Below are 10,915 nucleotides of genomic sequence, written 5' to 3'. Positions count from 1 at the left end.
AAGATCATTGGGTAGTCCCTCTCAGAAAGGCCACGCAGAAAGGATGATAAATCCAGTGTGTGGTATAGCACTGATGAACCACTTAACTATTCTCGAGTTATTTAATATTTCCTCCACTTACTATATGGTTTTTATTTGTTTTATTTTGAATATAGATATATTTTTTACAAGCCAAGTATATTTCCACTACAAAGGCAAGTTTTCCCTGCAGAAGTTACAGGAAGTAGTCAGGGGCATGCCGAGTCTCGTGAGGCTCTCCACGAAGATGTGCTGGGTCAAACTGAAGGAAGGAATATTTTAAAGTGTCATCTAATTCCATGATAGCAGTCTGGTTTCCACAGCGATAACAATAATTGGCTGCACTGAAAATGGTAACCACATTCTGATCATGACACCAATTATATCCCTCCATTACAAGTTGGTGAGCACGAGAAACCAGTGTGAGACCATAGGCATAGTTAAATGTTTCAGACATGTCTGGTCCAAATGTGTAGCCAGCACCACGTGGAGAAATACCCCACCCACAGTGATCATCTGGATCTGACCCTAATAGATCACATTGGACCCTCATGTGGAACTTCTTGTAATTGATCCAGAGCTCTTATATGATCTCATGTATCGATGGATGGAAAAAGGCCACCATGGAGACAAAGTATCTGTCCATCTACTGAAGCTATAAGTGGAAGATAACCAAATAGGTCTGTAAAATATTTCCAAACATTATCATTTCCATATTTTCATAGACATTCATCATAAATGCCATATACTTGAGTAATTTGTCAGCTTTCGTGGTTTCCTCTTAATATTGTAATGTGTTCTGGATAACCCACCTTTAATGCCACAAGAAGCATCACAGTCTCCACAGAATAATAACCTATGTTTATGTAGTCGCCCATGAATAGATAGTTTGTAACTGGTGATTTCCCACCAATTCTGAAGAGTTCCATAAGAGGATGGAATTGATGGTGAACATCTCCACAAACAGTAACAGGGCAATGGACCTTTTGCACATTTGATTCTTTTGTTAAAATTTCCTTAGCCTTTTCACACAGGGTCCATACTTGGTTCTCGTTCAGCTGTTTACACTCGTTAAGCTGCTTGACCCACTGGTCTAGCTCCTTGGTGAACATCTTCTTGTCAATGTCGGCGTGATGCCCTTCCCCAGAGTACGGGGAGGTGGAGGGGTGCACAGTTTGGGTCCTCGGGGCAGCTCCTCCCGGCTCTATGGCCAATACTCACTGACCCTGGCTCTCACTCTCTCCTTCCTCTCTCTCTGGTTTTTATTTGTTTTACCTCATGTTAAATTTGTGTGTGTTCATTTGTATATATAAGATCATGCAGTACATGAAAGCCAAGATACATAACCCTTCAGAAACAGTAACAGGGGTAATGGTTCCCTGAGGGTGTGGGAAGAGAGGCAGTGGGTAAGAGGAAGGGAGAATGGGGATCTGATAGCATTGATGATTGTATAACCCCACTCAATGGGACTGAACAACAGAATTGTGTATGAATGGATATAATGGATGTGTAACATATGGCAAATAATAATACTAATAATAGTTTCTTGGAGGGTAGAGTGGGGAGGGAGGGGAAAGGGGATAAAGGGGAGCTTATATCAAGGAGTTCAAAAAGAAAGAAAATGTTCTGAAACTGATGTGGTAGCAATTGTATAATACTGCTTGGGGTGAAGGAGCTATGGAATGTTATCTGTTAAGAGCTCTCAATACAAGGATTAAAAAAAATAAAATAAATTAAAAAGCACAGGAAGAAAAATCCCATAATTAAGCATCCTTTCTGGAATTCTCTGCTTTGAGCCAATATTTATCTGACATCAGCAATGATATCCCCTGTCCCACATCCTCTTCTGAATCCAACTTGAACCTCTCTGTCAATATACTGCCACAACTGTCGTTGGATGATCATCAGTAAAATTTTACTTGCATGTGATATCAGTGCTTTTGTAATATAATTTGCATATTATATTGAGTCATCTTTCTTCGGAATTGCTACAAATATGGATCTCAGGCAATTAGTTGATCAAGTAGCTGTCTTCCAAATTTGCTTATGAGTGAGTGCTTTCATTGCTTTATCAGCTTGTTGAAACATTTTAATTGGCACTCCATCAATTCCTGGAGCCTTATTTTTGGCTAATGCTATCAGTGAAGTCTGGAATTCTTCTTTCACCATATGCTCACATGCTACCTCTTGAAATGGTGTAATGTCAACTAGTTCTTTTTGTTACAGTGACTCTGTGTATTCTTTGGATTTTCTTTTGATGCTTCCTATATCATTCAATATTTTGTTCATAGGGTCTTTCAATGTTATAAATTGAGGCTTGAGTTTTTGCTTGACTTCTCTCAGTTTAAGACACACCAAATGTGTTCTTCCTTTATGTTTTTCTAACTTCTTATCTTTGAAAATTTCTTTATAATATTTATTTTGTCTTTTCTAGCTGCCCTTTACAATTTTCTGTTCAGTTCTTTAACTTCATTTCTTCCATTTGTGCTGGCTACTCTACGTCAAAAGCAAGTTTCAGAGTCTCATCTAATACTAACTTTGATAATTTATTTCTTTCCTGTCTTTTTGCTTTCTTCATGTATGATGTTCTTGATGTCATCCCATAGGCCATTAGGACTTTTATCATTAGTGCTTAATTCATCAAATATGTTATTGAGATATTCTCAAAATTGGGGTGGGATATCCTCAAGGTTGTGTTTTGGCTTTTGTGGACTTGTTTTAATTTTCTTCAGCTTCACTCTGGACTTACATATAAGCAATTGGTGGGTCTGTTCCATAGTCAGTCTCTGGCCTTGTTTTAGCTGCTGATATTAAGGTTCTCTATCATATCTTCCCTCATATATAGTCAATTTGATTTATGTATAGGCAATCTGGAAAAGTCCAGATGTTTTGGGTTGTTTCAAAAGGGTATTTGTGATGAAGTTGCTGGTCTTACAAAATTTTGTCATGAGATCTTCAGCCTAATTTCTATCACCAAGACCATATTTTCCAACTACTGTTTCTTCCTCTGTTTCCAAAATTTACATTCCAATATCCAATAATTATCAATGCATCTTTCATCAATTTCAGACTGAAGATGTTGTTGTTGTTGCTGTTAGGTGTCATTGAGTTGGCTCCAGCACATAGTGACCTTATGCACAACAGAATGGAACACGACAAGGTACTGTGCCACCCTCACAATTGTTCCTGTACATTGGTCGAATTCTCCAATTTCTGTATCATTAGCTTTAGTGGTTAGTGCATAAATTTGAATCATATTTGTATTGATTAGATATCCTTGTATGCAGACAAATATCCTATCACAGACAGCATTGTATTTTAAGATAGTTCTTTAAATGTCCTTTTTGACAATGAATGTAGTGCCATTCCTGCTGGCAGAGTAAACCATATTACTTTCTGATTCAAAATGGCCAATACTGGTCCATTTTAGCTCACTAACACCCGGAATATTGATCTTTCTGTGTTGCATTTCATTTTTAAGAACTTTTAATTAATTAACATTTGCAGCTCTTTCTCCTCATTTTGAGTCATGCTCCCTCAGTAAATGAAGGTCCCGCAGGCTTTACTCATCCATTTCATTATGGGTGACTCTAATTTGACTGGGCAGCTCTTCCTCAGTCATATTTTGAGTGCCTTCTAACCTGAGGGGGCTCATCTTCTGGCACTTTCTCTGACAACATTTTGCTTCAGCTCATGAGGTTTTCAGTAACCGACAATCTTTGAATGCTGTCCATAGGGTTTTCAGTGACTAGTTCCTTTGAAGTGGACATCCTATTCCTTCTTTGTAGTCTGTTCTTAGTCTGGAATTTCTGCCCAAACCTGTTTATTTTGGGTGACCTTGCTGGTATTTGGAATACCAGTGACATAATCTTCAGCAGCACAGCCACCCACAAGCCACTATAGTATGACAAACTGTCAGTCAAGTGGTGGAGAACCATGTCTATTATGTAGTAAACTCACTGGCATTGAGTAGATTCAGATTTACAGTGGCCCTACAGGTCAGAGTAAAACTGCCCCTGTGGGTTTTTGAGAATAACTTTCTACTGGAGTAGAAAGCCTACCCCAGAGAAGCTGGTGGTTTCGAACTGCTGACCTTACAGCTAGCATCCTAATACATAACCCCTATACCACCAGGATTTCAGAGTATGTATTAAGTGCTTAGTCAGTGTTTGCTTTTTTAATGTCACTGTTGTGTTAAATAATTAAGACTCCTGAAATATTGTATAACTTTACTTTTGTGTTCTTTGGAATTTATTCAGTGGGGAAGAGTTCTAAATGAAATTGTAGGCCGAGGAACTCGGGAGGATTTATGTGAGTTTTCTAAGGGAAATTATCTGAGCAAAGACCTGATGACTAAGTAGAAGTTGATTAGATTGAGAGGAGTGGTTTATGTGTGCAGGAGGAGGGAAAAGAAGAGTCTTTCAGATTTAATAAAGGTGAGGAGAGGAGAACCAGCCTGTTGTCTTGGAGGGACTAAAAGTAGATCTGTTTAGTTGTGAAGTTTAGTTGTGGAGATACACGTAGGGGGTGACACGTGAGAGCAGTGATGGGGCATGAATGTGGGGGAGTGCCTTGGGGAGTGTGACTGAGGGGGTGGCCTTAGAAGCTGCTGTAGTGAGAGATGACTTCTTTTATTCTAAGTACACCAGTTTATCAAATCACAGAACCTGATTCAAAGTGGGCAGTAATTAAAAATGAAGTCTGAGAATTATGTAAGTTTTTGGTTCTTCTTTAACACAATTTTCCTTCTCAAATTTTAGAACCACCACATATCAACTTCCCACTTCTCTTCACCAGAAGAAAATGTTCTTGGGTTGTACGTAAGAGGGAAAGAACTGTCTGAGTCATTCAAGCAGAAGCTCCTATAGAATTTGTTTACTTACAAACTATGCTTTCTTAGGGAACAATGCGTGGAGGAAAGCCAAAGTCTGAAGATTCAGGGCCCAAAATTATTATTCAGCCAGGGTGGATAAATGCTCAGACTCTCGTTCTTTTTTAAAGAAAAGTCTTGATCAATGGTGTCTTTCAGAAAAGCAACTGTTGGAGTATAATTTGTACTGTTTTTTTTTTTTGTTTTTGTTTTTGGTCCTCTTTCAGTGAGTTAAACAATAATCAAGCAAAAACACCTCTAAAGTGTTAAAATAGCAACGATGTTACTTTGAGGACTAAAGTGCACCTAACCCAAACCAGGGATTTTTCAATTACTACTTCATTAGCATATGGATCCCTGGTGACACATTGGATTGCTAACTGCAAGATCAGTAATTCAAAATGACCAACCTCTCTGAAGGAGAAAGATGAGGCTTTCTACTCCTGTAAAGATATATGGTCTAACACAGGCAGCTCCATCTTCTCTTATAGGATCACTATGAGTCAGAATCAACCTGATGGAAGTGAGAATTTTCGAGCCTAATGCATATGAAAACTGACAATGGGTAAGTGGACTCATTGGTGGATTAATGTGCTTAATGTGTTTGAATGATGGTGTTGTGCAGAGTATTGAATATACCATGAACTGCCAGGATGACCAAATCAGTCTTGAAAGAAACACAGCCAGATGTTCTTTAGAAGCAAGGATGGAAAAACTTGGTCTCATGTAATTGGGACATGTTTTCAGGGTAGGCCTGTCCCACAAAAGACTTTATGCTTGATAAAGTAGAGGGTCAGCATAAAAGTGGAAGACCCTCAATGAGATGGATTGACATCGTCACTGTAACAGTGAGGTCAAAGAGAAATGATTGGGAGGATGGTGCAGGATTAGGAAGGGTTTCACTCTGTTGAACACAGTGTCTTTATCAGTCAGAACCGACGCAACAATAACACAAACACAAAGGGCACACAACAGCAACAACAACAACAACATGATTACTTTTGGATTTGCATTTCTCCTTAATCATTCTGAGCTAAGCTTTTCTTTGCAGAACTCCAGAAAATGGATATACTATGCATTAGAATGTTGAATAGCAGCAGCAGACACCTACACACTAAGCCGTGGCTGTGTGGGACGCTGCCATTTTCTTAAGTCATTTCAGGTGAGCAACACCTCTGCTTCCAGAAAAGATAATTTAAGACCCCCACACAAGGTCTTTCCATGCATCTTACAATATGAGAATCAGAAAGTAATATATGGTTCCTTCAAGAATAAATTCAGAACTACTTTTCTGCCCCTCTATTTAATTAAAGAGTTCTCCAACTATTCAACCCATTAGGAAACCTAGTAACTTTGCTCTATGGGGCTTGAAGTTCAAAATCAGAGAATGATTATGCCTTCATCTCATTCAATGAGTAGAATTTTTGTTTAGAAATATCATAGCACTAATGCATACCATTGCTGACATTTGGAAACTATAGAAAGTATGACGACTAAAATAAAATGCATCCATAAACCATAGATTTAGTTTTAGTTGGCGGATTTTTCTGGCTTTGCCCTTTTACCTCCTCCCACCCCGTACTGTAAATTCAATGCCGAGAGGTGCCACAGCCATCTTACAACTTTGAGATGAAATTCACATGCTAAACATGGGGGAGCTTGAAGAGAGAAGAAATTTGCATCTTCACCAACGTTGTTGAGACCCATTTCAGTTGTCTTCTGCCTATGTCTAAACAATTTGTTACTTGAGTTTTATAGATTTCTGTTTAGACAATTAAAGTAACTTTTTTATTACAGTATCACACATATGTAGGAAAGGGCACAAATCATAAGATTATAGCTCAATGAATTTTTGCAAAGCTAATATATGTGTAGACAGTTCTCACGTCAAGAAATAGAACACGATCATCACTGACAAATGACTCCCAGTCACGCCCACTGCTGAAAGTAGCCAGAATCATGACTTTAAATATCATAGAATAGTTTTGCCTGTTTTTGAACTTTATATAAATGAAATCATAATGTCTTTTCTCCTCTTTGTTTCTGTTTTTTCCCCCCTGCTAAATATTAAGTTGGTGAGATTTATCCATATTACTTTGTGTATTTATACAACTTTCAGTATGGATTACAGCTCAATGTAAAAAAACACCCCAAACCAAAATCCTCACAAATGGATCAGTAACCAACATCAATGAAAATGAAGAAAGTATTGAACTTGTCAAGGATTATATTTTACTTGGACCTACGATCAACACCTATGGAAGCAGCAGTCAAGAAATCAAATAACATATTGCATTGGGCAAATCTGATGCAAACGACCTCTTTAAAGTGTTAAAAGCAAAGATGCCACTGTGAGAACTGAGGCACCTAACCTAAGCTTATTTTCAATTGGTGGAAGTCTTGATGCCTTTGAATTAGATGTGATGGAAGAATATTGAATATACCATGGACTGTCAAAAGGACAAACAAGTATGTATTGGAAAAAGTACAACTAGAATGCTCCTTGAAAGAAAGCATGGCAAGACTTCATCTTATGTATTTTGGACATGTTATTGGGTTGAACCAGTCCCTGGAGAATACCATGCTGGTAAAGTAGAGTCATTGACAAAGAAGGAGCCACTCAAGAAGATGTATTAACATAGTGGCTGCAGCAATGGCCTTAACAACATTTGTAACGATGGAGTCCAATTGGCCTGTGTTTTGGTATTGTATACATAGGGTTCCTAGGGGTCAGAATGGACTTGATGGCACCCACCAGAATACGTTTGCATCATTAGCATAGCAAAGATAGTCTATTATCTAATGGGATCATAACCACAAGCTAGGAATTTGTGGCAGTTACATAATCTCCTGTTAACTTGCAAAGGGGTGGAGTATAGCCCGTCAATTAGGACATAGCTTGATGACCTCATTTGGATGCTCGAAAGGAGCTAAATAGCTCACTGGAGGCCAAATACATTCTCTGCTTGACTCTCCCTGCGAAGCATTCCTGTTGATAAGCCACATGGAGCTATACTGATAGAGCCAGAGTCCTGGAGCTGGAGAAGCCACCTGGAGACCCCTGCCAGGGCTGAGATGCTTCCACTGCCACTGGATCCACAACTCTTTCCACCCACTGGCCTGTTATCTTCCTGCATTCGGCTTCATTTCATGTGTTGCGTGAGTATTAAGAGGAATTTACAGACTGGTATCGGACATATGAACTAATATCGGACTTAGGGACTTGATCTGGACTGGGCTGGGATGTTTTCTTAATATACAATTACTCTGATATAAGCTCTTTCTTATACACATATGATTGTCTCTGGATTTGTTTCTCTAGTCAACCCAGACTAACACAGAATTACAACACACATTTTTGAGAGACACAATTTAATCTATAACATGGTCTGTGAGGCTTAGAGCACATGGCTACAGTGAGTGTCCCATCTGTGGATCTAAGTGAACAAGTGGATGGAGGAGGAAAACAAAACAAACTTCACTTGGGTTTAAAAAGCTACTTAGAGCTTTCCCTTACAGTCTGATTTACAGTATGATTCATACATGGAATTCAGAGTCACCAAGGCCTTACAAGGCACTTTACCAGTCCAGCTGAACTAGAACATTTTTTAGGGCCCCAAGACACTGTCTTTTCTTATAGTGAGAGTCATACCTATTATTCATACTCTGTACCCTTTAAATACTAAGTTCCTGTTTGAGTCTTGGTGAATGATACTCTCCTAAGGGATAAAGTTTACATTGAACCAACTAGATTAATTTGAGGTTTTAGATTTTGAAATTCTAATGAGGTCACTGCTCAGCAACTAAGCTTAAAGCTAATGTCATGCTTCATTTGGAATTGTATATTAAATTGGCTCTGGTCAATCAATGCTAGGCTTTTAAAAAAAGAAAGAACGTGTGGAATGTTCTTGCTACATTACGATAAATGTTCTGGCTACTGAAGGATATTACTGTGGACAATAAGATGTAGAACAAAATCAACCTGGCCCAGTGCCCAGTGGCTTTCTAAGATGAGAAGAAGGTTGGCTGGAGAATGGAGTAAGGCTTTGTGGAGGCAGTGTCATTGCAGTGGACCTTTGGGAACAAATCCAGTGTGGTGGGAGATAATCCTGGGTTAGTTAATGTGTTCGTCTGGGTGGACTAGAGAAACAAATTCAGAGACACTTGTATGTGTATAAGAAAGAGCTTTATATAAAGAGTAATTGTATAATAAGAAAACATCCCAGCCCAGCCCAGATCAAGTCCCTAAGTCTGATATTAGCCCATATGTCTGATACCAATCTAGAAATTCCTCTTCATACACACACAACACATACAATGACACTGAATGCAGGAAGATAACAGGCCAGTGGGTGGAAAGTGTTGTGGATTTAGTGGCGGTGGAAGCATCTCAGCCCTGGCAGGGGTCTCCACATGGCTCTGGCTCCATCACTGTAGCTCCATGTGGCTTGTCAACAGTTATGTCTCACAGGGAGTGAGCCTCCAGTGAGCTATTTAACCTGTAGCACCTCCAAATGAGGTCATTAAGCTGTGACCTGATTGACAGGCTAAACTCCATACCTTCACCCTTAATAGTCTCAAGTTGACACCATATTATATAACTACCACAGTGAACTAGAGGAAAGTTCAGAGAAGGTCCATGGATCTGATGGCCTTAGGTTAATAAAACAAACGGGTACTTCTTAGAGTCTCCAATCCTGGAGAAGTTTTCACCCCATTCTGGGCTCAAACCTAGTCTGCATACCAGAAAACAAAACAAAACAAAAACCCCCAAAACCATGAACTGCCATTGAGTGGTTGCCAACTCATTGCGACATCATAGGACAGGGTAGATCTATCCCTGTGAGTTTCAGAGACTATAACTTGGTGGGAGTAGAAAGCCTCATCTTTTTCCATCAGAACGGTTGGTGGTTTCCAACTGCTGACCTTGCAGTTAGTTGCCTAATGGGGAACGACTATGCCACCAGGGCTCCTGCTAGTCTGTGTACAGAGTCTCATAAACCAAGAGAGGAATGTGTGCATTTGTGGGATAGGGCAATGCAATTACTCTGGGTCCCCTGGCTTTCAGTCTTTCTCTGTATTCTGAGTCTGACTTTCCTTAGGTGTATCAACTAAGGACGTTACTCCTAACTTCCTGAACTTGAACCACCTGCCTAGACTATCTTGCATTGAGCTCTTGACCCTGAGGCTACTCAAGCAAGGGCCTTTTGGAAGTACAGAATACAGGCACAGCTCTTCACTCTTCTCCTCCCCTCTCCCCTCTGTAGCACATTCTCACACTGGGTATCACTTCTGAAAATGGGACTGGTGGGTGCAGAGGTTACTTGTTTAGACTGAGGCCTGGCTGAAGTAGGGTCCTGTCTAATCACTTGTGCCATGGAAAAAGCCAAGAACACAATCCACTCATAAATCTCATGACATAAGATGCACCCACCCTGTTTGCCCAGTATGACTGCTTTACATGTCTGTGATGCACCCCAATGAAATCCAATGCCATTGGGTACATTCTGATTCAGAGTGACCCTAAATATGGTTTATGAATCTGTAAATCTTTGCAGGGGCAGACAGCGTTATCTTTCTCCCTCAGAGTAGTTGGTGTATTTGAACTGGTAACCCTTCAGTTAGTAGCCCAGTGCTTATCCTACAACACCACCAGGCCTTTTTCAGTGATTGGTTTCACTTAAAGTAGCTTTTTTTAAAAAAAGGAGTAACCCTATTACTTTAGTTAGGCCAGGGCAGGTTGTGCTTCAGTAATAATTTTGTAGATTGGCTGTGGTTCTTCCTGTGGTCACTCTGTGACTAAGGCTCATGCAGCAGGCTTCATCTGGAACATTGCTGATCTCTTGCAGAGAGAGAGGAGAGAGAGAGAGAGAGAGAGAGAGAGAGAGAGAAGTCTTGCAAGCTCTATGGGGCAGTTCTACCGTGTCCTATGGGACCCCTCTGAATCAGAATTGACTCTACAAGAGTGGGTTTTTGTTTCTGCTTGGTTTTATAGTGATACAAACTTTGTAGCTTACAAAGCAAGTT

The 10,915-nt window shown here is 39.8% G+C and overlaps 1 pseudogene; it reads right to left on the bottom strand.

The window, feature by feature from the left end:
- Positions 1 to 214: 214 nt before the first annotated feature.
- The window catches only part of LOC101647527, a 79,445-nt pseudogene continuing 68,744 nt past the window's right edge, over positions 215 to 10,915 (bottom strand).

Source organism: Echinops telfairi, unplaced genomic scaffold (genome assembly GCF_000313985.2).
Source record: "Echinops telfairi isolate 266 unplaced genomic scaffold, ASM31398v2 ScPeMD7_7469;HRSCAF=8507_1, whole genome shotgun sequence".
NCBI classification, from domain to species: Eukaryota; Metazoa; Chordata; class Mammalia; order Afrosoricida; family Tenrecidae; genus Echinops; species Echinops telfairi.
Note: the sequence above shows the minus strand (reverse complement) of the source record. Positions and strands in the feature narration are given on the sequence as shown.